At 38.9% G+C, this 25,330-nt stretch overlaps 2 pseudogenes; one reads left to right on the top strand and one right to left on the bottom strand.

The window, feature by feature from the left end:
* LOC100584589 lies at positions 1-22,107 on the bottom strand (annotated as a pseudogene).
* On the top strand, positions 21,412-24,049 carry LOC115834352 (annotated as a pseudogene).
* The last annotated feature ends 1,281 nt before the right edge of the window (positions 24,050-25,330 follow it).

Below are 25,330 nucleotides of genomic sequence, written 5' to 3'. Positions count from 1 at the left end.
TCAGCTCGGGCGCAGGCGCCCTGGCTGGCGGGGTCTCCTGGGCTCGCCCGGGACGTCCCGTAGTCGCAGGCGCGCAACCCGCCCGGCCTGAGGGCCCGCCTGGCCGTGACCCCCTGCCCCGCTCCTCCTCCGAATAGAGATCGGCGCTGCTGGCAGGGGCCCTCCGCAGCCACCAGGGATGGGGCTGTGGGCCAGTTCCCGCCCCGGTGCAGCCGCCGCCAGGCAGACCGCCTGGCTTGGCCGGAGCCGCGGCATCTGGCCCCGGTTCTGCGAGGCTGGGAGCGCCAGCGAGCTTGGGAGTTGCCAAGCGGCTGCTGCGAGCAGGCAGAGGGCGCCTGGAGCTTGGGCGCCCAGGCGGCGGAGCACGGCCTGGGCGGCCTCTGGATGGCGAGTGCACCTGGCCTGAGAGCCTGCCAGGCCCTGCCCCCGCTCGGCTCCTCCTCTGCCGGGGCTCCGGACCGCTAGCCAGGGGCCCTCTGCAGCCACCGGGAATGGGGCTGAGGGCGGGTTCCCGCCCCTGTGCAGCCGCCCCAGGGCCGACCGCCTGGCTTGGCCGCAGCCACTGGTACGTCTGGCTCCGGTTCTGAGATGTGGGGAGTGCGGGCGGGCTCGGGGGTTGCCTGGAGGCTGCTGCCTGCACACAGAAGGCGGCTGCAGCTTGGGTGCCCAGGCGGGCTGGAGGGGCATGGCCTGGGCGGCCCCGGGATCGCCAGCGCGCCCGACTGAGGGTCCCCAGGACGTGCCTCCCGCCCCACTCCTTCACCGCAGGGAGTTCGGGGCCGCTGGCACTCGGCAGTCACCCGATGTGGTTGAGCGGCAGGTTCTCAGTTCTCGCCCCTGTGCAGCCGCCGCCGGGCAGAATGCCTGGCTTGGCCGCAGCCCCCGGGACACCTGGCCCTGGTTCTGCGATGCTGGGAGCGCGAGCAGGCTCGGGAGTTGCCAGGCAGTTGCTGCCTGCACACAGAGGGCGACTGTAGCTTGGGCGCCCAGGCGGCGGAGCATGGTCTGGGTGGGCTCCGGAATGCGTCCGCGCCAGGCCTGTGGGCCCCGCTGGTGGTGCCACCCGTCCCGCTCTTCATCTGCCGGAGCCTGGAGCAGCTGGAATGGCCACTCTGCAGTCACTGGGGATGGAGTTAAGTTTTCTTATCCCACGCATGCACACAAAAAAGGTAACTATTATGTGAGGTAATTAACATGTTAATTGACTTCATTTTGGTGATCATTTCAGAATGTGCATATAGATATAAACACATCACACTGTACACCTTGAATGTGTACAATTTTTATTTCTCTATTATACCTCAGTAAAGCTGAAAAAATTAACAGGATCGAAAGGATAACCCCACAGTTTTACAGTAGTAGTTGGACACTTCAATACCTCATTTTAATTAATGGATAGAAAAACCAGATAGAAGCTTGATGAGAAATAGAAGACCTGAACAACAGTATAAGCCATTTAGAGCTAATACACATATGCAGAACAGTCCACCCAACAACAGCAGAATATACCTTCTTTTCAAGCGGATATGGAACTTTCTCTAGGATAGGCCATATATCTTCGTCCACAAAATATATCCTAATCATTTTTAAAAGCTTGAAGTGATACAAAATATAATTTACAATCACAGTGGAAGAAACAACAGATACATAAAAAATGAAAATTGGAAAATTCACAAATATGTGGAAATTACACAATACACTCTTAAACTACCAGTGAGTGAAGGAATAAATCACAAGCGAAATTATAAAACATCTTGAGACAAATTAAAATAAAAACAAAACATACCAAAACTTACTGAATACAGTGAAAGTAGAATTCAAAGGAAAATATGTGGATATAAACAACTACATTTAAGAAAAAAATCTCAAATCAGTAACTTCACTCTATACCTAAGGGCAGTAGAAAAAAAAAAAAGACTAAATCCAAAGCTAGAAGAACAAAAGAAATAATAAAGATTAGAGCATAAATCAATAAAATAGAAGGTTGAAAAGCAGTGGAAGAAATAAACATAGCTAAAAGTTAATTCATTGAAAGATCAAATCTTTCACTATATTGACTGAGCAAAAGATGGAAGACTCAGTATTAAAATCATAAATGAAAGTGGCACCATTACTACCAACTTTACAGAAAAAAAAGGGTTATAGGACTATACTGTGAACAACCGAATAACAACAAATTATGTGCCCTGTATGAAATGGATGAATTGCTAGAAAGACACAAACTACCAAAATGGCTCAAGAAGAAAGAGAAAATCTGAATAAGACCTATAACAGACAAGGAGATTGAATTAGTGATTGAAAGCGATTTAACAAAGAAAGATTTATGATCAAATAGCTTCGTTAACTGGTGAGTCTACCTAACATTTAAAGAAGAATTAATACCATTTCTTCCCAAACTCTTCTGACAAAATGTATGAAGAAGGAATACTTGCTAATTCAGTTTTTGATAACAGCATTATCCTGATGCCAAAGCTGAGATCGCGCCATTGCACTCCAGTCTGGGCAACAAGAGCGAAACTCCATCTAAAAAAAAAAAAAAAAAAAAAAAAAAAAAAAAAATTCAGTGTAATATACTATAACAGTAAAATGGATAAGCACATGATTATTTCAGTTGATGCAGAAAAAACATTGATGAAATACAACACCCGTTTATGATAAAAATAATAAACTAGGCATAGAAGGGAACTTCTGCAATATGACAATAGGATATATAAAAAACTGACAGTCAATATCATGTCAATGATGAAACACTGAAAGCTGTTTTCCTAACATCTAGAACAAGACAAGGATGGTGCATTTGCCGCTTCTATTCAACATAGCCCTGGCAGTTCTAGCCAGAGAAATTAGGCAAGACAAAGAAATAAAAGGCATCTAAATTAGAAATAAAAAATAGAAGTAAAATTATATCTACACATGCTTTTATATGTGTGAAGCTCCAAAGAAAACACAAAACCCATTAGAACTAATTAAAGAGGCAGGATGCAAGACAAACATATGCAAATTAGTTTTATTTCTATATAGTTGTAATGAACTATCAAAACATTTTTAAAATCCCATTTATAATAGCATCCAGAAATAAGATATTCAGGCATCAATCTAACTATGGTGGTATACACAAAACTTTGCTGAAAGAAACTAAAGAGAGTTGCAATCACTGGAAAGATATTCTGTGTTCATGGATTGTAAGATAATATTGTTAAGATGACAATACCATCTATAGTAATCTATAGATTCACGGCAATACCATCAAAACCCCAAAGACATTTTTTGCAGAAACAGAGAAACTCATTCTAAAATTCATACAAAAATTCAAAGGATCTGACGTAGACAAAACGATCTTGAAAAAGAACATTGGAAAACTCACATTTTCCAGATTAACAATGTACTACAAATCTACAGTAATCAAGAGAGTGTTTTACTGGCATAAGACCAATAGACATTTAGACCAATAGAACAGAATTGAGATCCTAGAAATTAGTCTTCCCATATATGGTCAACGACTGTTCAACAAGGGGGCCAAGACCAGTCAAAGGAGGAAAGAACAGTCTCTTCAACAGCTGGGTATCAGTGCACAGGAGAGAAGTTAGACCCTTGTCTTGCACTGTATACAAAAATTAACTCTAAATTAACAAAAGACTTAAATGTAAGGACTAAAATGTGTAACTCTTAGGCGAAAACACACAGGGAAACCTTCGTGACCTTTGAGTCTTAAGTGTTTTTTGAAATATGACAGAAAAGCACAGATAAAAGAAAAATACAGAAATTAGATTTAATCAAAAACTTTAATGCATCAAAGGACACTATCAAGAAAGTGAAAAGACAACCCATAGTATGTGAGAAAATATGTATCTGATAAAAGCAAAGTGTATATCTGATAAAAGCAAAATGTGCATCTGATAAAAGCATCATATCTCAAAACTCAGCAACAGAATTGCTAACATCCCAATTAAAAAATAGGCAAAGGACTTGAATAGACATTTCTCCAAAGAAGATACACGAATGTCTAATAAGAACAAGAAAAGATACTCAACACCATTATTCATTAATAAAATGCAAAGCAAAACCAAAATGAGATGCCACTTTGCTTCCACTAGTATGGCTTTCATAACAACGACACAGAAAATAAGTGTTGCTAAGGAGGTGGAGAAATTGGAGCCCTCCTGAACTGGCCGCTAGGAATAGAAAATGATGCAGTTGTTGTGGAAAACGTTTTGGTGGTTCCTCACAGAATCACACAGAGACCCAGAAATTCCACTCATAGGTATGATACACAAAAAAGTTGACAGCAGGGTCTTGAACAGATATTTTTACACCAAAGTTAATTGCAACATTATTCGCCATAGCCAAAAGGCAGAGACAACCCTTGTCCATCAACAAATGAATGGATACAGAAAATATAATATATAAATAATAGAATATTATTCAGCCTTCAAAGGGGATGAAGTTCTGATACATGCAACATGGGTGAAACTTGGAAACATGATGCCGAGTGAATTAAGCCAGACACGAAACGACAAATGTTGTATGATTCTGCTGATAAGAAATATCTAGAACAGGCAAATCTGTGAAGACAGAATGAAGATTAGTGTTTACCAGAGACTGGGGAGAGGAAGTAATGGTGAGTTACTGTTTAAGGGTACTTTATTTCTTTTTGTGATAGAAATGGAGATGCTGATTGTACAACACTAGGAAGGTACTTAATGCTATTCATTATATACTTAAAATTGTTAAAATTTTAACACAATTAAAAAATTTAAATACAGATCTGAGAATTATTTCTATATCCATTGTTATTTGCTCAGTTGCCAAATATTAAGGTTTTTCTGAACATATTTTTGTTATTGATTTTTAATTTAGTCCTGTTTTGCTCAGAGCACAAACTGTCTATGATTTAATTTCTTTTATATTTAATGAGAACTATTTTATGGTCCAGTACTTGATCTATCTTGGTTAATGTTCCATAGACATTTGAAAACTAGATCTGATTATCATCACCTTTACTCTGTTGATGTCTGTTTCACATTTTGAAGTTTCATTAGGTTCACCCATTTAAGATTGTTAATTTTATAAACTGGCCTTTTTTGATTATGACTTGACACCTTTATCTTTGGCAGTACTGTTCTGAAGACCACTTTATCTAATATTAATATGGGCACACCATGTACGGTTAGTATTTGCATGGCACATTTACATCCATACTTTTGCCTAAATGATATAATAATTACTTTCCAAAGCCACCTCCAAAGATGTTCTAAAACTATTATAATTAGGGATAGTTGCACCAGATCTTTCAAGAACTTTTAAATACCAGGGCTTAGATGACACTGATACCAGGGTACACAAACATGCCATTAAGATACCTATTATAATTGGAATTTTCAGGGATCAGCTGATGAATGGCTTTCTGGTCCACCTTTCTCTCACATTAGTCTGATGGGTTTGTTAAACTACCGTGTGTTCATTGCCCTGGTCATCGAGGACATAATTGAAATGGATGTACACAGCAACTTACAGAAATTGCATTGGTTTGTTGAAATGTAGAATAAGATCAATTATGGTAGGGAAGACCAAGCAAAAGTTCCTGTATTAGGCAGCCCTTTACATAGAAACAGAATCAATAGGATACACACACACACACACACACACACACACACACACACACACACAAACACACAGAGAGACAGAAGGATAGAGACAGAGAGAAAGAGAGACAAAAAGAGACAAATAAAGAAAATTTATTGTGGAAATTGGCTCACACAATTGTGGAAGACAACAAGTCCCATGCTATGCCGTCTGCAAGCTGGAGAACCAGGAAAGCCAGTGGCGTAATTCAACGAGTTGAAGACTAAGGACCAGAAGAGTCAATGGTGTGAGTCCTAGCATCCAAAGGCTCAAACACGGGAGCTCCTCAGGGGAAGAGAAGATGGATATTGCTGTTATAGAAGGGAAAGCAAATTTGCCTTTCCTCTGCCATTTTGTTCTATTCTGGCCTTCGAAGATTGCATGATGCCTGCCCACACTGCTAACGGCAGATCATCTTTACTTAGTTTACTGATTCAAATGCTAAGTTCCTCCAAAATCAGTCTCACAGTTTTCTGGGTACCCCATAAGCCAGTAAAAAAATAAAAGTAAAAAAACGTAAAATGGAATAGGAAATGGTAAAATAAAACATAAATGGTTAACATAAAATTAACCACCACATTCTCTAATGAAAGCTGTCTGCCCAGTAATGAAAACAGAAAATCAGCAACAAATAAGATGGCAGCGATAATCACATTCTCAAAGATAAAAAGGGTGCAGGTGTCGAAGTCTCTAGCACATCCCCATTTAATGTACTGGAATGACCCATGCAAAATTTTGAATCTGGAGGATGATGGGGGAATCATGTAAATGTCAGTAACTGATAATTCCAAATGCATCTGCTGTGTGTTGATATTACGTAGTATCTTTATTTTAACAGCTCAACGCAGCTTCTACTCTTGGTTTTGCATCTATGATCTGACAAATATCATTTTCTATCCCCTTCATGAAAACAGATAAAAGGTATTTTCATTCACCAGGGTAGACCACAGAACATATTTGCTGTCTTGCCCAGGGCTATGATTGTGCTTTGTTATAATATGACCTGAAGTAACCTTAATAGTCTTCAAATTACAAAGACCAAAATATTGATCACTATATTGATGATATCAGATTTATCAGCCCTAGTGAGCAAGAAATGTCATTTTCTGATACTCTTGTACAGGAATGTGAACAATAAACCATAATCTGAAACATAAAACCTACAGTCTCAAGGGCCTTTCACTGGTAAGTATTTTAGGTTTGCAGTTGCCCTCAGTAATTCAGGATACCTTTCATGGTAGAGGACAAGATGGTAAATTATTGCATTTTGTACCAGCTGACATACAAAAGCATCACAGTGTTGGTTATGGTTCTCTGGATTTTGGGCACTATATAAACACCCCCCTTGGGAATACTGCATCAACCCATTTCTCCAATTTTTAATGGCTTTCAGCACAGCAAGGGCTTTTGTTCTTGTGAACTGGCAGAATTAAGACAGCTCATCATGATTGAGGAGGTTAAACAGAAGCTCTGGCAAGCCCCCATAAGAAAGTTTTAAGTTATGTTTATATATGTATATGTAATAAAAAGTAATAGAACAGAAAAGGGAAAAGTGTCTCAAAGTTTCTTACTCTGCATAAAAATAAGTACTATTAATAGCTTTTATGCAGCTTTTAATTATAATAAATATTATTATAAAAAATTGTAAATAATACATATGCATATTCTTCCTTTCCCATAAGCTACTTTTATCCTACATATAAAATACATCTATTTTCATTTTCCTATTTGTGACTACAGGACAATTTAAAAATTACGATCTGTATTTATTTTACTTCAGTGATCTTTGCTGAAAAAGTTTCAACTGATTTTATAGGGGATTAGATATAACCTCATTAGATATATTAGATATAACCTGAAATAATCATATAATTTAAGAAGTGGAAGAGAACTTGGGTATTACTGTTTTATGGCATAAAATAGGGCTGAAGTCAAATAATAATAACGAACGTTTCTTGATCATTTACTATTTGTTAGGAACTTTGTTACAATTAATTTTCACAACAACCCCATGAGCCACGTAATAGTTTAATCTTGTTTATTTTTTGCAATAAATCTATGGTATAGGTACTATTAATATTACCAACTTCCTGGCTAACACGGTGAAACCCTGTCTCTACTAAAAATACAAAAAATTAGCCGGGCGTGGTGGTGGGCACCTGTAATCCCAGCTACTTGGGAGGCTGAGACAGGAGAATGATGTGAACCCGGGGGGCGGAGCTTGCAGTGAGCAGAGATCACGCCACTGCACTCCAGCCTGGGAGACAGAGCGAGACTCCGTCTCAAAAAAAAAAAAATTATATATATATATTATATATATATTACCAGCTAGCAGTTTTCCACAGGGATGATTTTGCCCCCCGAGGTAAACCTGGACATTTCTGGTTGTCACGACGATGGGGTAGGGGACAGTGGCATCTAGAGGGTAAAGACCCGAGATGCAGATAAACAAAGAATGGGACAACGTCCGGGAGCAAAGAAATGTCCAGGCCAAATCTCAATGTACCAAGGCTGAGGAAGATTATCATAGAAGGAGGAACTGGATCTTTGAAAATTTATCTTTGCCTAAGACTCTTAAGTAAACAATGACAACCCAATAGTTTGTGGGGAAAACCTTGAAGCTACATAATAATAATGATAATAATAATAGTTTAGATACTAATTTTCAAGTGACTCATAAAAAAAACCCTTAAATATCTAAAGTAAGGTTTATCCTATTTTTCTGACCCCTTGCTTTGCTCTATGATATTTTGGTTCAGTTATATATTCTTTTTATTTAAACTTAAATAATGAATTTTCTTAATCTTTTCCAAATTAGATTCCATGAAAGCCTTCTCATATTGGAATTAGCAAATATTTGAAGACTCTTCTTACATGTTTGATTTGAGCACTGCTTAAGCATAGTATATACATGTTATCATACTTCACTCTTTCTTATTTGAAAGTACATTATTTTTTAAGTAACCTAAATTAGGCATATTTTTATATTTAGTACCTATGTGCTATGTTATTGATTTTTATTTTGATCTATCTTCTCTACTAATATTGCTGTCTTGATTTTAATATCCCAACATATATACATTTCATATCATAAATACTTTGTGTTCCAGGATTATGGCTCCTCCTATAGCAAAGCAATAGTCTATTAAGGATATGAACTATCTGTTCAATCTTACATGTATTTCAACTTTGTTGAACATTTGAAGACATTTCTATATTTATTTTCATTAATGACTCTTCATTATTGAGAGTAAATGTCAGTATCCAGGTGCTCAATGAGTATCAGTAGTTGGAGACTGACCTAGAGCTCATGGGATTTAGTTCATAAGTTAATTTTGTCCAGAGATTCCAAGACTGAGGGAAGGGTACGAATTGCTGTCTGCTGTAATACAGAGTAAAATATTGGGTGTGTAGTAAAATCGTTTTGCCAGACTTGTCCGATCTTCCTATAGAATGTTGGGACTTTATAAAGAAATGTTTAAATTAACATAACTTCAGATGACATATCTAGTAGTATAATGAGCTTATAATTTAATGGAAGTAAAACATTAACATTAAAAGATTATAAGGTAGATTGCACTCAGGGTGTTACCAGAGAGAGTCATTCTAATGCACTGGATAGAGGTGGATAGGCTTGTAGTACAGTCATCCCTCAGTATCTGTAGGAATCAGTTCCAGAAGTTCCCAGAGTCACCGAAGCCCGGTAACATTTACATATAACCTATGCACATACTTCTGTGCACTTTAAATCATCCCTAGACTATTTATAATGCCTAGTAAAATGAAAAGGTTATGTAAATATTTGTTATCATGTATTGTTTAAGTAATAATGGCAAGGGAATACAGTCTGTACATATTAAGTATGAACACAATTTTTTAAAAACATTTTTTATCTATGGTTGGCTAAATAGATGGATGTGAAACCCACAGATATGAAGGGGATTTGAAACTGGTAAAGTTTTATTGTTTATTTTAAATTTAAAATATAGCCATTACTTCATATTAGGAGTATATTAATAATAAATGTTTATTGCAGAATAAAATAAAGACAAATACGTAGTTATTTATATAGCTATATCAATATTTTTCCAAACATACTTGTATTATTTTGTTTGCAAAAATGGAGAGCATACAGAATAATTGGATTTAATTCTTATTAATTCATTTATAATTTTATGAGAGAGATGCTTTTGTTCATTCAACATTTTTCAAAATACATTTTAATGGTTACATAACATTTGATGCAATTCTACCATATTAATGTACTATATATTTAGCCATTTCTTCATTATTAGGCATTTACATTACTTTTAATTATTTTCTTCTAAAATTTTATAAATATCTTCACTCAGAAGTATTTGTTTTTTTAAAATTTATGTAGATTGGAATTACTGGGCAAATGTCTTGAAACTTTCTTATTTATTAAATATTTTTCCACCATGAGATTTTAACAAGTATTTGTCTTTGAGTTATTTGATTTTTATTTGATTACAGTTAACTATTGTGTCCATCTGGAAATTATTTTTATATTAAATGTAAGTTCAAATTATAATGATATATTTCAAGTATATAATTGAATTTTTAAAAGTAATATTTAATAATTCTTTATTCACTGATCCAAATGACACTTAAAAAATAAGTTTAACAAAAGCTTACTCTATTATCATGATTTTTAATTAATACAGTTTTTTAAATCAGATTTTAATTTCCTATAAGGGCACTCATTATTTTTTGTTACCTCTCTTCCCCTCTTATTTTTCATTCTTTTCTTTTTAAATTTCAACTTTTATTTTATATTCCAGGGGTCCATGTGCAGGTTTGTTACAAAGATCTATGGTGTGATGCTCAGGTTTGGAGTATGATCGAACCCATCACCCGGGAATAAGTAGTTTCTCAGTCTCTCCTCTGGTATCCCCAGCGTCAGTTGTCCCCATCTTTATAACCATGTATACCCAATGTTTAGTTCCCACTTATAAGTGAGAACACATGGTATTTGGTTTTCCGTTTCTGCTTTAGTTCACTTAGGGTAATGGCCTCTGGCTGCATCCATGTTGCCACAAATAACATAGATTTGTTCTTCTTTATGGCTGTGTAGTATTACATGTTGCATATGTACCACATTTTCTTTATCCAATCCAATGTTGATGGGCACTTGGTTTGGTTGCATGTCTTTGCTATTGTGACTAGTGTTGCAATGAATGTATGGGTGTATGTATCTTTTCGGTGGAACAGTGTATTTTCCTTTGGGTGTATATCCAGTAATGGGGTTGCTGGGCCACATGGTAGTTCAGCTCTGAGTTCTTTAAGAAATCTGCAAACTGCTTTCTACAGTGACTAAACTAATTCACATTCCCACCAACAGTGTACAAGAATTCTCTTTTCTCTGCAGCCCCACCAGCAGCTGTTATTTTTTGACTATGTAACCAAAAGCCATTCTGACTGGTATGAGATTGTATCTCATTATGGTTTTGATTTGCATTTCTCTGATGATTAGTGATGATTAGCATCTTTTCATATGTTTGATGGCTGTTTGTATGTCTTCTTTTCAATAGTGTCTGTTCATGTTCTTTGACCATTTTTTAATGGGGTTACTGGTTTTTTGCTTGTTGACTTAAGTTCCTTGTAAATTGTGCATATTAGTCCTTTGTTGGATGAATAGTTTGTGACTATTTCTCCCATTCTGTAGGTTGTCTGTTTTATTAGTCCTTTCTCATACTGTTAATAAGTATGTACCCAAGACTGGGTAATTTATAAAGGAAACAGGTTTAATTGACTCACAGTTCCACATGGCTGGGGAGGCCTCACCATCATGGCAGGAGGCAAAGGAGAAGTAAAGTCATGTCTTACATGGTAGCAGGCAAGAGAGCTTGAGCAGGGGAACTGCCCATTATAAAACCATCAGCTCTCCTGAGACTTACTCACTGTCATGAGAACAGCATGGGAAAAACCCACCCCCATGATTCGGTTACCTCCCACCAGGTCCCTCCCATGACACATGGGCATTATGGGAGCTACAAGTCAAGATGAGATTTGGGTGGGGACACAGCCAAACCATATCATTTTGCCCCGGCCCCTCCCAAATCTCACGTCCTCACATTTTGAAACACAATCACGCCCTTCCAACAGTCCCCTAAAGTCTTAACTCGTTTCAGCGTTGACTCGAAACTCCACAGTCCAAAGTCTAATCTGAGATAAGGCAAATTTCTTCTGCCTATGAGCCTGTAAAATTAAAAGCAAGTTATTTACTTCCTAGATACAATGGGGGTATGTTGCGGGAAGTCAGGGACCCCAAATGGAGGGATCAGCTGAAGCCATGGCAGAAGAACATGGATTGTGAAGGTTTTATGGACATTTATTAGTTCCCCAAATTAATACTTTTGTAATTTCTTATGCCTGTCTTTACTGCAGTCTCTAAACATAAATTGTAAAGATTTCATGGACACTTATCACTTCCCTAATCAATACCCTTGTGATTTCCTATGCCCGTCTTTGCTTTAATCTCTTAATCCTGTCAGCCAGGAGGATGTATATCGTTCCAGGACCCTGTAATAATTGTGTTAACTACAAAATTGTGCAGCATGTGTATTTGAGCAATATGAAATGTGGACACCCTGAAAAAGAACAGGATAACAGCAATTGTTCAGGGAATAAGAGAGATAACCTTAAACTCTGATCGCCGGTGAGCCGGGCAGAACAGAGCCATATTTCTCTTCTTTCAAAAGCAAATGGGAGAAATATTGCTGAATTCCTTTTCTCAGCATGGAATGTCCCTGAGAAAGAGAATGTGCACCTAGGGGTAGGTCTCTGAACTGGCCCCCCCGGGGCGTACCTGTCTCTTATGGTCAAGATTGCAGAGGTGAAATAAACCCCAGTCTCCCATAGCACTCCCAGGCTTATTAGGAAGAGGAAATTCCCACCTAATAAATTTTGGTCAGACCGGTTGATCTCAAAACCTGTCTCCTGATAAGATGTTATCAATGACAGTGGTGCCCAAAACTTCATTAGCAATTTTTATTTCGCCTCAGTCCTGTGGTCCTGTGATCTCGCCCTGCCTCCACTTGCCTTGTGATATTCTATTACCCTGTTAAGTACTTGATGTCTGTCACCCACACCTATTCGCACACTCCCTCCCCTTTTGAAAATCCCTAATAAAAACTTGCTGGTTTTTGTGGCTTGTGGGGCATCACGGATCCTACCAATGTGATGTCTCCCCCGGACGCCCAGCTTTAAAATTTCTCTCTTTGTACTCTGTCCTTTTATTTCTCAAGTCAGCCGATGCTTAGGAAAATAGAAAAGAACCTATGTGATTATCGGGGCAGGTCCCCCAATAGGGGTATAGGCATTAGATAAATACACCCATTCCAAATGGGAGAAACTGGCCAAAGCAAAGAGGTCACAGGCCTCATGCAAGTCTGAAATCCAGCAGGGCAGTCAATTCTTGAAGCTCCAAAATGATCTTCTTTGACCCCATGTCTCACATCCAGGTCACTCTGATGCAAGAGGTGGGCTCCCAGGACCTTGGGCGACTCTGTCCCTGTGGCTTTGCAGGGCTTTGCAGAACCCTCCTGGGTTGAGTTTCTGCAGCTTTTCCAGGAACACAGTGCAAGCTGTCAGTAGATCTAGCATTCCAGGGTCTGGAGGAGGGTGGCTCTCTTCCCACAGCTCCACTAGGCAGTACCACAGTGGGGACCGTGTGGGGGCTCTGACCCCATGTTTCCCTTCTATGTGAACATAAGCAACTTCTTACCAGTTCTGCATGAGTTGTTTTAGATAATATAAATACAAGACCAACAATCTCTTATCTCCAAATTCATATTTCATTTTTCCTCCAAGATATCAGGACCTTAGATGCAAGATGGTGATTACAACACATAAATACAATAAATCCAGAATGTGTGCATGTGTATAATCTGTTTAGCTGTAATCTGTTCTCAATCTTCAAACTGGTTATGTTTGAAAATGAAGTTTTGAGCTAAAAATATATTTCCTTAAAAAATAGTGATTAGATTTCCAAGAGAGTTCGTAAGACTCCATTTAACATATAAAGTGTATAAAAGGAAAATGATTAAAGGAATGGTAAGGATGAGAATGTGGATCCTGGGAAATTAAGGAGCAGTGGTTAGAAGAGGTTTTTTTCTCTCAGCCCTTCTGTTTGCATTCTCTTCATTTTTGCTGCTCAAGGTTATCAAGGACTGCAATTAGAGAAGATGAATAAAGAAGTTTAAGAATAAATTGAGAAATACAAGTCAAGACCTTTACATGTTCATTATATTTCATAATTCTAAGTTGGCAACAGACAGATGTAGTATCCAAAAATAATGATGTGCTTTTTAAAATTTTTCTTTTCTTCCTCATTTCTTTCATATCACATCAGATCAAAATTCTAGTTAACTGGGATTATAGCAAGGTAAGAAGTAACCACCAGGCTAATGTGTGTGTGATAGTGTAGAGTGAGAAACTGCATCTTGCCAAGGAGAGGATTTACAGTAATTAGGAGAAAAGTGAGCAAAAAACAGAGAGTTTGCAAAGCAGAGAGGAGGAACTGGAATGGGCTCTTTCTCTGTCGTGCATAAAAGCAAGTGTTTCCAAAGTCTTACAACCTAGAACTTTAAAAGTAGCTGTAAGTCTATCTTGTACAATATTTTATTAAATTCAAGAATTTCTTCCGAAATTTTCTTAGAAGTTAGTCTTGAAAGTGTCATCAGACACTTTCTCAGTAGGAGTTATTCTCTTAGTAGCAGCCAGGGAGGGAGGGAAGTAAGCGGTTGGGCACATGGGCTCTGGAGGAGATGGTTTTGTTCCAACTCCTGCTCCCATTGCCAACAGGACCCTAGTCAAGGCATTGGATTTCTTTCTACTTCAATCTCCTCATTCCCAACCCCCACCCAAAATGGACAAAATAATAAAGAATGTTAAGTAACCTATAAATTTATGTAAAGTGCTTAGAAAAAACTGAACAGATCAAAATCATTGAAGAAAAAATTAAAATTTATTATCTTCCATTAAAAATAATAACAGAAAAATGTGGTAACTTTGACATATTTATTTCATACTGCCCCAAAACCTTCACTTAGCTAATAGAAAATGAATAATAATAACAATAGTCATAATGGCAACAATTTAAAAATACAAACCCATAGAAACACAGAAAACAGGAGAAAAATTAGTAGTAGGTAAGAGACGGCTACATTTTGGAAATAACATTTGTGAATGAAAAATTAAAAAAGATGATTGCCTACAATGCAGATATCTTAAAAATTATATTTATATATTTATATATATATTTCTATTCAATTTACAAACATTTTCCTCATACAAAACAGTAATATATATTTGAGGAATATGCATATGTGTATGAATGTATGAAAACATGAATGGGAATGTATCAAACCATCTTAATAAGAGGCTGTAGTTAAGAGGTGATCTCTAAGAGAAAAAAATGGAATGTGTAAGTCTTATCTGTATCTCTATCATTTTGTTATAAAAGAAAACTGAAGCAAACCTGGAAAAATTATTTTTTGTATTTTGGGATTTTTTAATATATAAAAAATAATTTAAAAAATAAAGATATTTCTTCTGCTTAAGGATATAGCATCTGGCTATTTCAGGACACTAAATTGCTGAAAGAGAAATGGGTGCTAGGTAAAGATAGGACAGCAAAAGGCCGTTTCCTGAAGCATTCTCGATGATGGTTGAGCAAGATGACACTGTCCTCTTTCAGGACACCTGAAATCCAAGAAGGGCACCTTTTATATTACTTATAAGTATCAGAGTCAGGATGTCAAGAACAGGGGAAGATACTGAGAGCACTAAAGCATCAATGCAGAGTTTTACACAAATAGATGAAAAGACCAAAAGACACTGATAATAAAACACTGAAGAAGAATTTAAGTAAAAGGAAGAAAATGCTAATTCTGATTTGATGGCTAACTTAATACAACTGTTAAGTTTAACCTAACGCTGCCTCCTTACATATTTTAAATTCAGCCTGGTGATTTCTTTGTACATAGTGAATTATATCTAACTGAATGTGTAAACAGACTGTAATTTACTCTTGTGCCAATCACCGAGTTTCAGCCAAAGAAGATGGCCAACTGTTAAAACTGTTAAAATAAGGCAAAAGCCAAATTGTCTGTTTTGGTACTTCACTTCCATTTTCTCCATGTCACTTTCCTTTTTCTACCCATGAATCTTCTTTGACCAAGAGACAGCACTGGATCATCTCTGAATCTATTTTGGTTCAGGGGCTGCCCAATTTGTGAATTGTTCTTTGCTTGATTAAATTCTGTTAAATTTAAGATTTTTCTTTTAACACAACTCTACATAGGCTAAAGCGTGGGTGGCTTAGTACAGCAAAGCAAAAGGGAAAGTCGGATTTCTGTTCGCCCGCAATACATCAATTGCATGAACATAAGCAAATTCAAATAGCAGTGGAATGCAGTTCTTTCTTGTGTATTCTTTTCATGCAGTAACAAAGAACCATCAGTCTTGATAAGAAAATGGTTCAGAAAGAGGCATATAAAGAAATGGGTATAGTTCAGAAACAACAATATGATGGTGGGTTTTGTACTGTTCTAAGGAACAATGACATTCCGTAGAGGTGTTGCAGGATCAGTCAAGTTATATGAGAAGGAAACTGGGGAAGTGTCTTTCCAGTTGCCTCTTCTGTGTTCATCAGAAAAACTCCATTTTTTATTTGTTTTACATATTGGATATATATATATATATATATATATATATATATATATAAAATATGTTTGTAGGAAAAAGGCTATAATACTTAAATACATATTTGAAATAATTGACAAAAGGACACATAAATTATAGGATAGCTTTATAAGTCTGCCTGACTTCAACATTTTTTATTTTTATATTAATTAATTAATTTATTTATTTTTATATTTATTTATTTATTTATTTATTTTGAGACGGAGTCTCGCTCTGTCGCCCAAGCTGGAGTGCAGTGGCGCGATCTCGGCTCACTGCAAGCTCCGCCTCCCGGGTTCACGCTGTTCTTCTGCCTCAGCCTCCCGAATAGCTGGGACTACAGGCGCCCGCCAGCACGCCCGGCTAATTTTTTTTGTATTTTTAGTAGAGACGGGGTTTCACCGTGTTAGCCGGGATGGTCTCGATCTGCTGACCTCGTGATCCGCCCGTGTCGGCCTCCCAAAGTGCTGGGATTGCAGGCGTGAGCCACCGCTCCCGGCCCAACATTTTTTAATTTTAAAGATTTAATTTTAATTTTAATGAAAGTCTTACAGATACTGCATTTAATTAATCTAGCCAAAACTGATTATTAATTCCACATAAAGTAAAATTCTGCTTTGTTTCTAGATTGTCAATCTTTTTAAAAAATGAATTTGCAGAAGAGATATTAACTTTAAGTAGTAGCAAATTAAACAATATGGTGAAAATTCAGTGTCTCAATGATGACAGCCAATGAGTTTGAAAACACAGGTATTTGCATGGGTCTCCCCTCCCACTGTCCACATCGTGTAGCAGAATCTAAATTTGCTGGATTCTAACACAAGAAATAGCTAGTCAGAATAACTCTTATGTATTAAAGAAATACTATCAATAATTAATAACCTTCCTAAATATAAAGTGCCAGTCCCAGATGGGTCCACTGGTAGAATCTACTAAACATTTATGGAAAATATTATAACAATTCCTTACAATCTTTTTCAGAAGACAGAATCAGAGGGAATACTTCCTATCTCATTCAATGAGGCTAATATTAAAACAGCACAATGATATTACAATAAAAGAAAACTACACACCAATGTCTCACATGAGTGTGTATGCAAAAATCCCCAAGACAAGACTAGTCATTGTAGCTTCACTGATTGGAACAAATTTAGATTCCGCTGCAGGTTGTGGACAGTGGGAGAGGAGACGCATGCAAATTTAGATTCTGCTACTTGATGTGGACGGTGGGAGGGGAGACACATGGTAATTTAGATTCTGCTACACGATGTGGACAGTGGGAGGGGAGACGCATGCAAATTTAGATTCTGCTACAGGATGTGGAAAGTGGGGGGGAGAGGCATGCAAATTTAGATTCTGCTACTTGATGTGGACGGTGGGAGAGGAAACGCATGCAAATTTAGATTCTGCTACAGGTTGTGGACAGTGGGAGGGCAGACACATGCAAATTTAGATTCTGCTACTTGATGTGGACGGTGGGAGAGGAAACGCATGCAAATTTAGATTCTGCTACAGGATGTGGAAAGTGGGAGGGAGACGCATGCAAATTTAGATTCTGCTACAGGTCGTGGACAGTGGGAGCGGAGACACATGGTAATTTAGATTCTGCTACACGATGTGGACCGTGGGAGGGGAGATGCATGGATGTGGATGGGGATTTGTGGAAACTCTCTGGATTTTGTGTTCAATTTTACTGTGAACCTAAAACTGCTCTAAAAAATAAAGTTTATTTAAAATATCTTGAAGACTATTTTTATTCATTTCAAAGTTTTATAACGAGTATGTTCAAAATTACTGGTGTAATTAAAATAAATCTGTATCTCCATGTTTTAATCTTACATTGTCATTCCCTTTGACGGATCCTCCAGATACTCTAATATCCCATCTTACCTGCTTACAGCCACTGTCTCCCCCTCCCTGCCTCCATCTTTCCCCCTCTTCCTTTTATTTTTTCTCCTTCCTTCTCTACCTCTTAGGTTTCCTTCTTTTGGATTCTTATGCTGTGAACAGTAGACATTTTTAAAATTACTGTAAGTATTGAGGGCATATGACACAAACTTATGGTGGAATTAGGGCAGCCGAGCACAGTGTCTCTGCATTCACAGAACTGGGTCTTAGTTCGGGCCTCAGGCAGGCCTGGTTCTTAGTTCAGGAAACTATCGTCAGATAAAACCAAGTGTCTGGTTCTGTGATTGCCAGTCTGGTGACTCAACTTTCTGTCTCTATCTGCTCTTTTTTTTTTTTTTGAGACGGAGTCTCGCTCTGTCGCCCAGGCTGGAGTGCAGTGGCGCAATCTCAGCTCACTGCAAGCTCCGCCTCCCGGGTTCACACCATTCACCTGCCTCAGCCTCTCCGAGTGGCTGGGACTACAGGCGACCGCCACCACGCCCGGCTAATTTTTTGTATTTTTGGTAAAGACGGTGTTTCACTGTGTTCGCCAGGATAGTCTTGATCTCCTGACCTCGTGATCCACCCGCCTCGGCCTCCCAAAGTGCTGGGATTACAGGCTTGAGCCACCGCGCCTGGCCGTCTATCCGCTCTTATAACCATATGACCCACCACTTCTCTTTGCTTGCCTGACATTTAGACTAGTTTTAATAAAGTCCGTTTGACCCTACTAATCTATACTAGGAAAAGAAAACATGCGTTTGGGCACATACACCTCACATGAGCCACTGTACTAGCCAATTAATGTGTAAAAGCTCTACCAAATGGTGTCTTTTCTTGGTCTATTAATCAATTATACAAATACTCCTCCTCTAACAGTCTTGATAGACATTCAGTCTAGATCAAAATTCTATGAAGTTCATGTGTATTAGTTTACCAGTCCACTTCAGTTATCTGCTGAAGCCTTTGCGTTGTCCAGTTTTCTAGTTTTAAACGCTCGGAGGAGACCGTCCGATAGATGAGGCACTTTGGTAATATGTGGTAGTACCAAAGGCCATCTATAGAGAAAAATCACGAAATTCTTTAATTACTTTGAATTCTGTATAAAAAATAGAAATATAAAAATAGTTTCTGTGGTTTAAAATTGTTATTAAAGACTTGTCATGTATGCTTTTTAAAAAAATTGTCCTTTTTAGGCAGAGAATAGTGCATGAGTTGGCGGTTATTTAATTTATTGGCATAGATACATCTATATTTGTACTTTGTGTGTGTAGTGTGTGTACTTGTATGTGTATACATAAAAGAACACTAATGACTAAATATTGAACTTGATGACTTACATTGGAAACCCCGAGAAGGAAGGATGTCTTATCTGCGTCACGTACTACACCATAGCACACACTTAGTACTCAGAAAGTTAAATAATAATAATAACAATTGTGTAATAAAAATGGTCACAGGGGAGAGACTGGTAGAAGGAGAATGAAGTCCAGTAATAATAACTGATACAATACTAGTCTCCAGAAGAACATGTAATTTTTCATCTCTTTTACCCCCAAGATACTCTTAAAATTATTCAGGGGAAGTCTGACTCACAGAACTCCCAGCATATATAAATGCAAGAATTTATAGTCCAAGTTTGTTCTAAGTAATGGATCAGTGCACATCTGGGAGAAAAGCATAAAAGAACAGTCAGATTGAGGTGTTTTATTTTTCATTCAATCTCATTTATTTGAACACTTATTAAATCTGCAGTGGGTGGTTAACTCATACTGTGGATGTCTCCAAGCCCTCAGGGGAGTGTTCATCCAAGACACAGAGCCCCTGAGGGTCTATTTGGCAGAGACTGACAAACAGATGAAAATATTCGAAAACATGCTCTCTTCTCCAGACATTGTCTGTACATTTGTATAACAGCTGTGGGTGAGACTTTTTCCCACTACTCAATGTTCTTTTCTACCAAGCTGAGTGTAATTTTAAGTATCTACACACACTGTGAATAGACATAGGGCATCACCTAAATTCAAATGAACAGTCTCTAGTCAATGATGGTTTATGTGTAACCTAAACACTTTCTGGCCAAACTGGGGAGGGAGGGAGGGATGGAGGGAGGGAAAGAAGGGAGGAAGGAAGACTGTTACACTAGAGATTTCAAAATAAAATTTAGGGGAGAGTAGTAGTACATAAACTATTAATAACCAATATGTTATAATAATTTAACTAAAATGAACAAAATTCCTATTATGGTATCTATGAACATGCTTTCTCAGAGTAAAACATTCTCGTATCTTGGGAGGGCACTGGTTAAAAACAGCAAGGATTTAGGAGTCGAAGTCTTATCAAGTAAGTAGCAGCCCCTCTTCAGACCCCTTACAGAGTTATGCAAAAAGCAGTCATTTAAACAAGAGCATATAATTTTTCTAGCTTTCTATTAAGTTTAGATGTTAATGTTACTACAAAATTTAACTTTCTTATAAAATTACCTGATAAAATTTTATACAATATTATGATATCATAGTATATCAAAATTTATTTATATGTCAAATAAATTTTATATGATATGATATTATATGATGATTTTATGATAAGTTCCATTTAAATTCAGACAATTTCATTAGGCAGTGTCTGTCGACCACTAATTTTTTTTTTTTTTGGTTCCACTATTTGCAGAGACAGCACAGCTGGGAAAACAGATTCACCCAGCACGCTATCTTCCCCGCGTCTTTCTCCTCCTCAGGGCATCAGTTCATCAGTCAATCAAGTCATGTGGGACCGGAGGCTGAGTACTCCCTAACGCAGAAGGTCTCATTCCTGCATGCTTTCCTCAGCAGAGGGGGAGACGAGAAGGTCCTTTCAGGGGACCCTTGCTGGGACATGAACTAACCGTTCTACAGTTTGAGGGCTCCGACCTGCAGAGGCAGACTCCGCCGCAGGAGGAAGGGATGAGGCAGCTGTTCTGAACCCGGCGCTCCAGCACACCTTGCCCCGAGTCACTGAGGCAGTGTTGAGAGGCTGCCCTGGAGCACGTCTTGCTGGTGGACGTGGAGAAACAGCGCGGGCTTTGACGGGATTCAGGTGGTGTCGGCGGTGTGAAGACAGGAGCTGATGTTCAGCATCCAGGCCGTTTTTCTTGTTGTCAGTTGGGTTACCTGTTTGGGACCAAGTCCATTTTTACTAGGGAGGCTGGGTAAATTCCACAGAACACAGTGGCGCTCCCAGGGTGACTGAGGCAGGGTGAGAAAGGGGGAAAGTTTTTCCACCTAGACTTTTTTCTACTTCAGGAAATAGGGGCTGATTAGGTTACATCCGGCTCTGATCTAATCAATTCAATTTTGGTGCGTTTGATCTAATTATCTTCCCCATTTTTTAGGTAGGAAGGGCCATTTTATTTGGAATTTACTTTTTCTCTGCAGTTTTATTTCATCATATATGTATGGATCTAATACAGTCAACCATATCTTGACATTTGTTGTTTCCAAGCATTTGAGAAATTACAATATCTATGCATATAATTTTAACACTATAATAAATTATCTTCTGTGCAAAATATATAACATATATCAATATAGGTATGTTTAATTCTGCATCTTGAAAGGTGAACAGGATCATAAATCCTTCCCGGTAGGAACTGGGACAGAAATCGGAAGAAATGATTCCCCGATCTTCCGATCCCTGTGCTCCCGGTTCTTGTTTCTTGTCACTGTGACAGGATCCTGAAAATGTCTCCCCTTAACTGTGCCTAGGTCCCCAGTAGAACTACAGCAAGAAACTTCTGACTGAGGCTCTAATGAGTGGCAGGAAGGAGAAACCTGTGCAGCCAGTAAGAGTAAGCCACGCCCAGCCGAGGGACCCATAAAAGGCAGGTGCAGCCGACAAACCCACACTCTGCATTTGGACTGTAGGATAGTAGAGAAGGGTCTCTACAATTGAAGTAGGAGAGGGATAAGACAGCGCACCTTTCACTTGAGCTTCAACATGGGAGAGGGAAATGAAGACCGCGATCTCCACTGCTCCTGCATCCGACGCTCCACTGACCAGCCCCCTTTCCAACAGATCCCCTTTACAGGAAAGGGCTCAGATGAGAAGAAACGTTCAAAGGAAAAGGCAAGACCGCCTCTTCCCATTCCGGTGAGAAGCACATATGAAGGCAAGGTAAGGCCTTGGGCTGCTCCTACGGAGGCTGGAAGGAGGGTTGGAGTCAGGGATACTGAGCTACGTGTCTTTGGTAGGGTTTTATTTTGAGATTGGGGATGGGAAATGGCTTAGCGCCCTCAGGGGACTTTGAGAAACGTGCTCACTCATGACGCTGGCAAAAGAGCTTCCCTTGAAAGACTGATCCGCAAAAATGCATCAGATAGACTATGGGACCCTGTCCAGGGAGAGGTGAGTCACCTGAGCTTTTTTTGCAGTAGGGTTAGAGCCAAATCCAAAAATCCAAAAGAGGAGGAGAAGTCCCAGGAGACCAAGCCCAAAGCCAGAAACAGCACTGCTAGATTAGGTAAGATTTGGCTCTTTGAAGGTGAGAAGGGACAGGGCAGCAACACAGGCTCCCCTGGCAAGCAAACCGGGAGCTCCTGGGCAGCCAGGGCCATACAGATCCTGGACACTGGAGAACAGAAGAGAGCTGGGGCTTGGTGGCCACCTGAGCTCCTGTGAGTCCAGGATGGACTAGGAATTTCAGGGTGTTCAGTTGGAGGCACTTTCTCAAACTCTCATTGTATTCACAGAACCAGAGTCCACCTCATACTGGGGAAACTTCAGGAAAAGAAAAATCAGTTCCAAGGACAGCTGCCAAGACAGAGCAGGTAGAATCTTGGTGTTTTTTCTTGGCAATGGTGGTGTTTTTGTTGTTTGTTTGTTTGTTTGTTTTTTGTGGCCCCAAAGGGCAAATAATCAGGAAACTTTTATACATGTCTTGAGCAGGAAGGGAGTTTCTTAGTGACAAGTAAATTTTTGAGATCTTAGCTCTGAGAATATCTGGGGACTCACAAGGGATTCAGCCTCACTTCATTCCAGTGCTGAGGTGGTCAGGAAGGAGTGGGAGAGTCAAGTGGGGTTCACCTGGGTGCACATGAGGTTCTGGAAATGAGGGTCTGTGGGGACTGCTCTGGCGAGTCTCACATGCTTTCTCTGCGGGAACTGTCCAGAAGAGGAACGCAGCTTGACATTAAAAAAAAAAACCAAAGTCCTCTACTGCTGTGCACTACAGTGAAATCCAGGAGACCTGTGATGCCCACCATAGGGGACATTCGAGGGCTTGCACTGGGCACAGCCAGTGGCACAGGTCTGGAGCCCTACGAGTCCAATGACTGGCACTTGGAAAAAGCTTGGTGACCTCTGTTGGAGCTATGTTGGAGGCTATTTATCAAGACCTAGCCCAGGTGTGGGCACAGCAGGTCCATTTTCCACTGACCTGAGAGCAGCTCACACTGCTGACTTGGATCTGGGGGCCTCTGTGTGCCCAGATGCAGATCTTCTATGCCATTGCCACCCAGGGAGCTTAAGTCTTACCTGCTGAGGGTTGGCTTGTCTCAGCCACACTGTCTGGTCCTGGGGATAGAGGCCTGAATAGAGAAGCTCACCCCTTTTCTGGGCATGATGTAACTGAGTGTGTCAGTGGATCAGATGAGGCTTGAGCTGGGAGGACCCTGACCCTATTCAGCAGAGGATGCAGCTCTGGGAATGAGAACAAGGACCTGCTACTGCTCAGATTTTTCTAGATGACCAGCAGCAACAATATTAGATGCACTGTGTTAATAAATGACAGAACATGAAGAAATCATAGGAAATAAATTTAAACAGTATAGTGAGAATGGTAAGCTCTGCGTTTTGTAAAAGGCCGATGCTATAGACAGATTTTATATTTCATGTTAGACATGGAGGTCTGATGACAGTCATGCATTTCCATGTAATCAGGAAAATATTAGAATGTGATCATATGAGTTTGCATATTTTAGATTGTAGAAAAGAAAAGTAAATATAAAATAATTTTTTTTTGAGACCATGTTGCTATGTTATCCAGGCTGGAATGCAGTGACACAATCTTAGCTCACTGCAACCTCCGCTTCCTGGGTTCAAATGATTCTCATGCCTCAGCCTCCCAAGTAGCTGGGACTACAGGCATATACCACCATGCCTGGCTATTTTTTCTTTTTTGTATTATTAGTAGAGACAGTGTTTTGTCACGTTGGCCAGGTTGGTCTCGATCTCAAGTGATACGCCAGCTTTGACCTCCTAAAGTGCTGGGATTACAGGCATGAACCGCCTTACCAAGAAATTGCTCCTCTTTTATTTCAGAATAGGTTGTAGGCTCTCACTCTTCTAGCCTGAACCCACGAAGTACTAATATCCAAAAAACATTAATAGCACTCGCTGTGGAAAAATATTACACATTTTAAAGTTTGATATAATTATAGTAAAATTACCATGCAAGGTGTTTACTTTTAATATTTTTACAAAAAAATTAAGTAACGATATATTAAATGGTAAATGATTGTACGCATTTATTCACCTGCCTCATGTTTTCTTCATTATAAACATCCTAAATTTAAATCCTATTGTATCTTACACATTTCAATTGATTGTATTGTATTGCAGGATATGGAGATTTCATAATATACTACAATAAAGTGTATTTGGTTATATTTAACATATATTCTACTTGTATTTTATATTGAGGTCATACAATCTTTCATTATTTGTTTTAATTACTTTGGTTGTTTTATAATTTTCATTATATGTAATAATAAAATGTACATTGGTGTTGTTTGGAATTTTGAATTTCAAGATAATTTTGTCTTACTTTCATATGGAATTAGTGTTTACTATAGATGTGAAAAAGAATGACTTATCTTTATTTCTGTGTCATCCTAACCCTGACCTCCCCACAGCCCATAGCTCTTGTCGTAGTCAGGAAATAGTGTTCTGTCACTCCAGTAAATGGGGCCAATTCAATGATACTACACAGATATAAATTGCAGATTTAGAGCTTTTGTTCAAGACCAGTGCAACAGAAAAAAATCACGAGCATGTGAGTCCACAATTTTCGGGTTGTCAGTGCTTATAAAAATTATGCTTAAACTATGCTGTAGAATAAGTCTGAAACAGCCTTATG

This window comes from Nomascus leucogenys, unplaced genomic scaffold (assembly GCF_006542625.1).
Source record: "Nomascus leucogenys isolate Asia unplaced genomic scaffold, Asia_NLE_v1 001633F_31547_qpd_obj, whole genome shotgun sequence".
Lineage (NCBI taxonomy): Eukaryota > Metazoa > Chordata > Mammalia > Primates > Hylobatidae > Nomascus > Nomascus leucogenys.
This window is presented reverse-complemented; position numbering and strand designations above follow the sequence as displayed.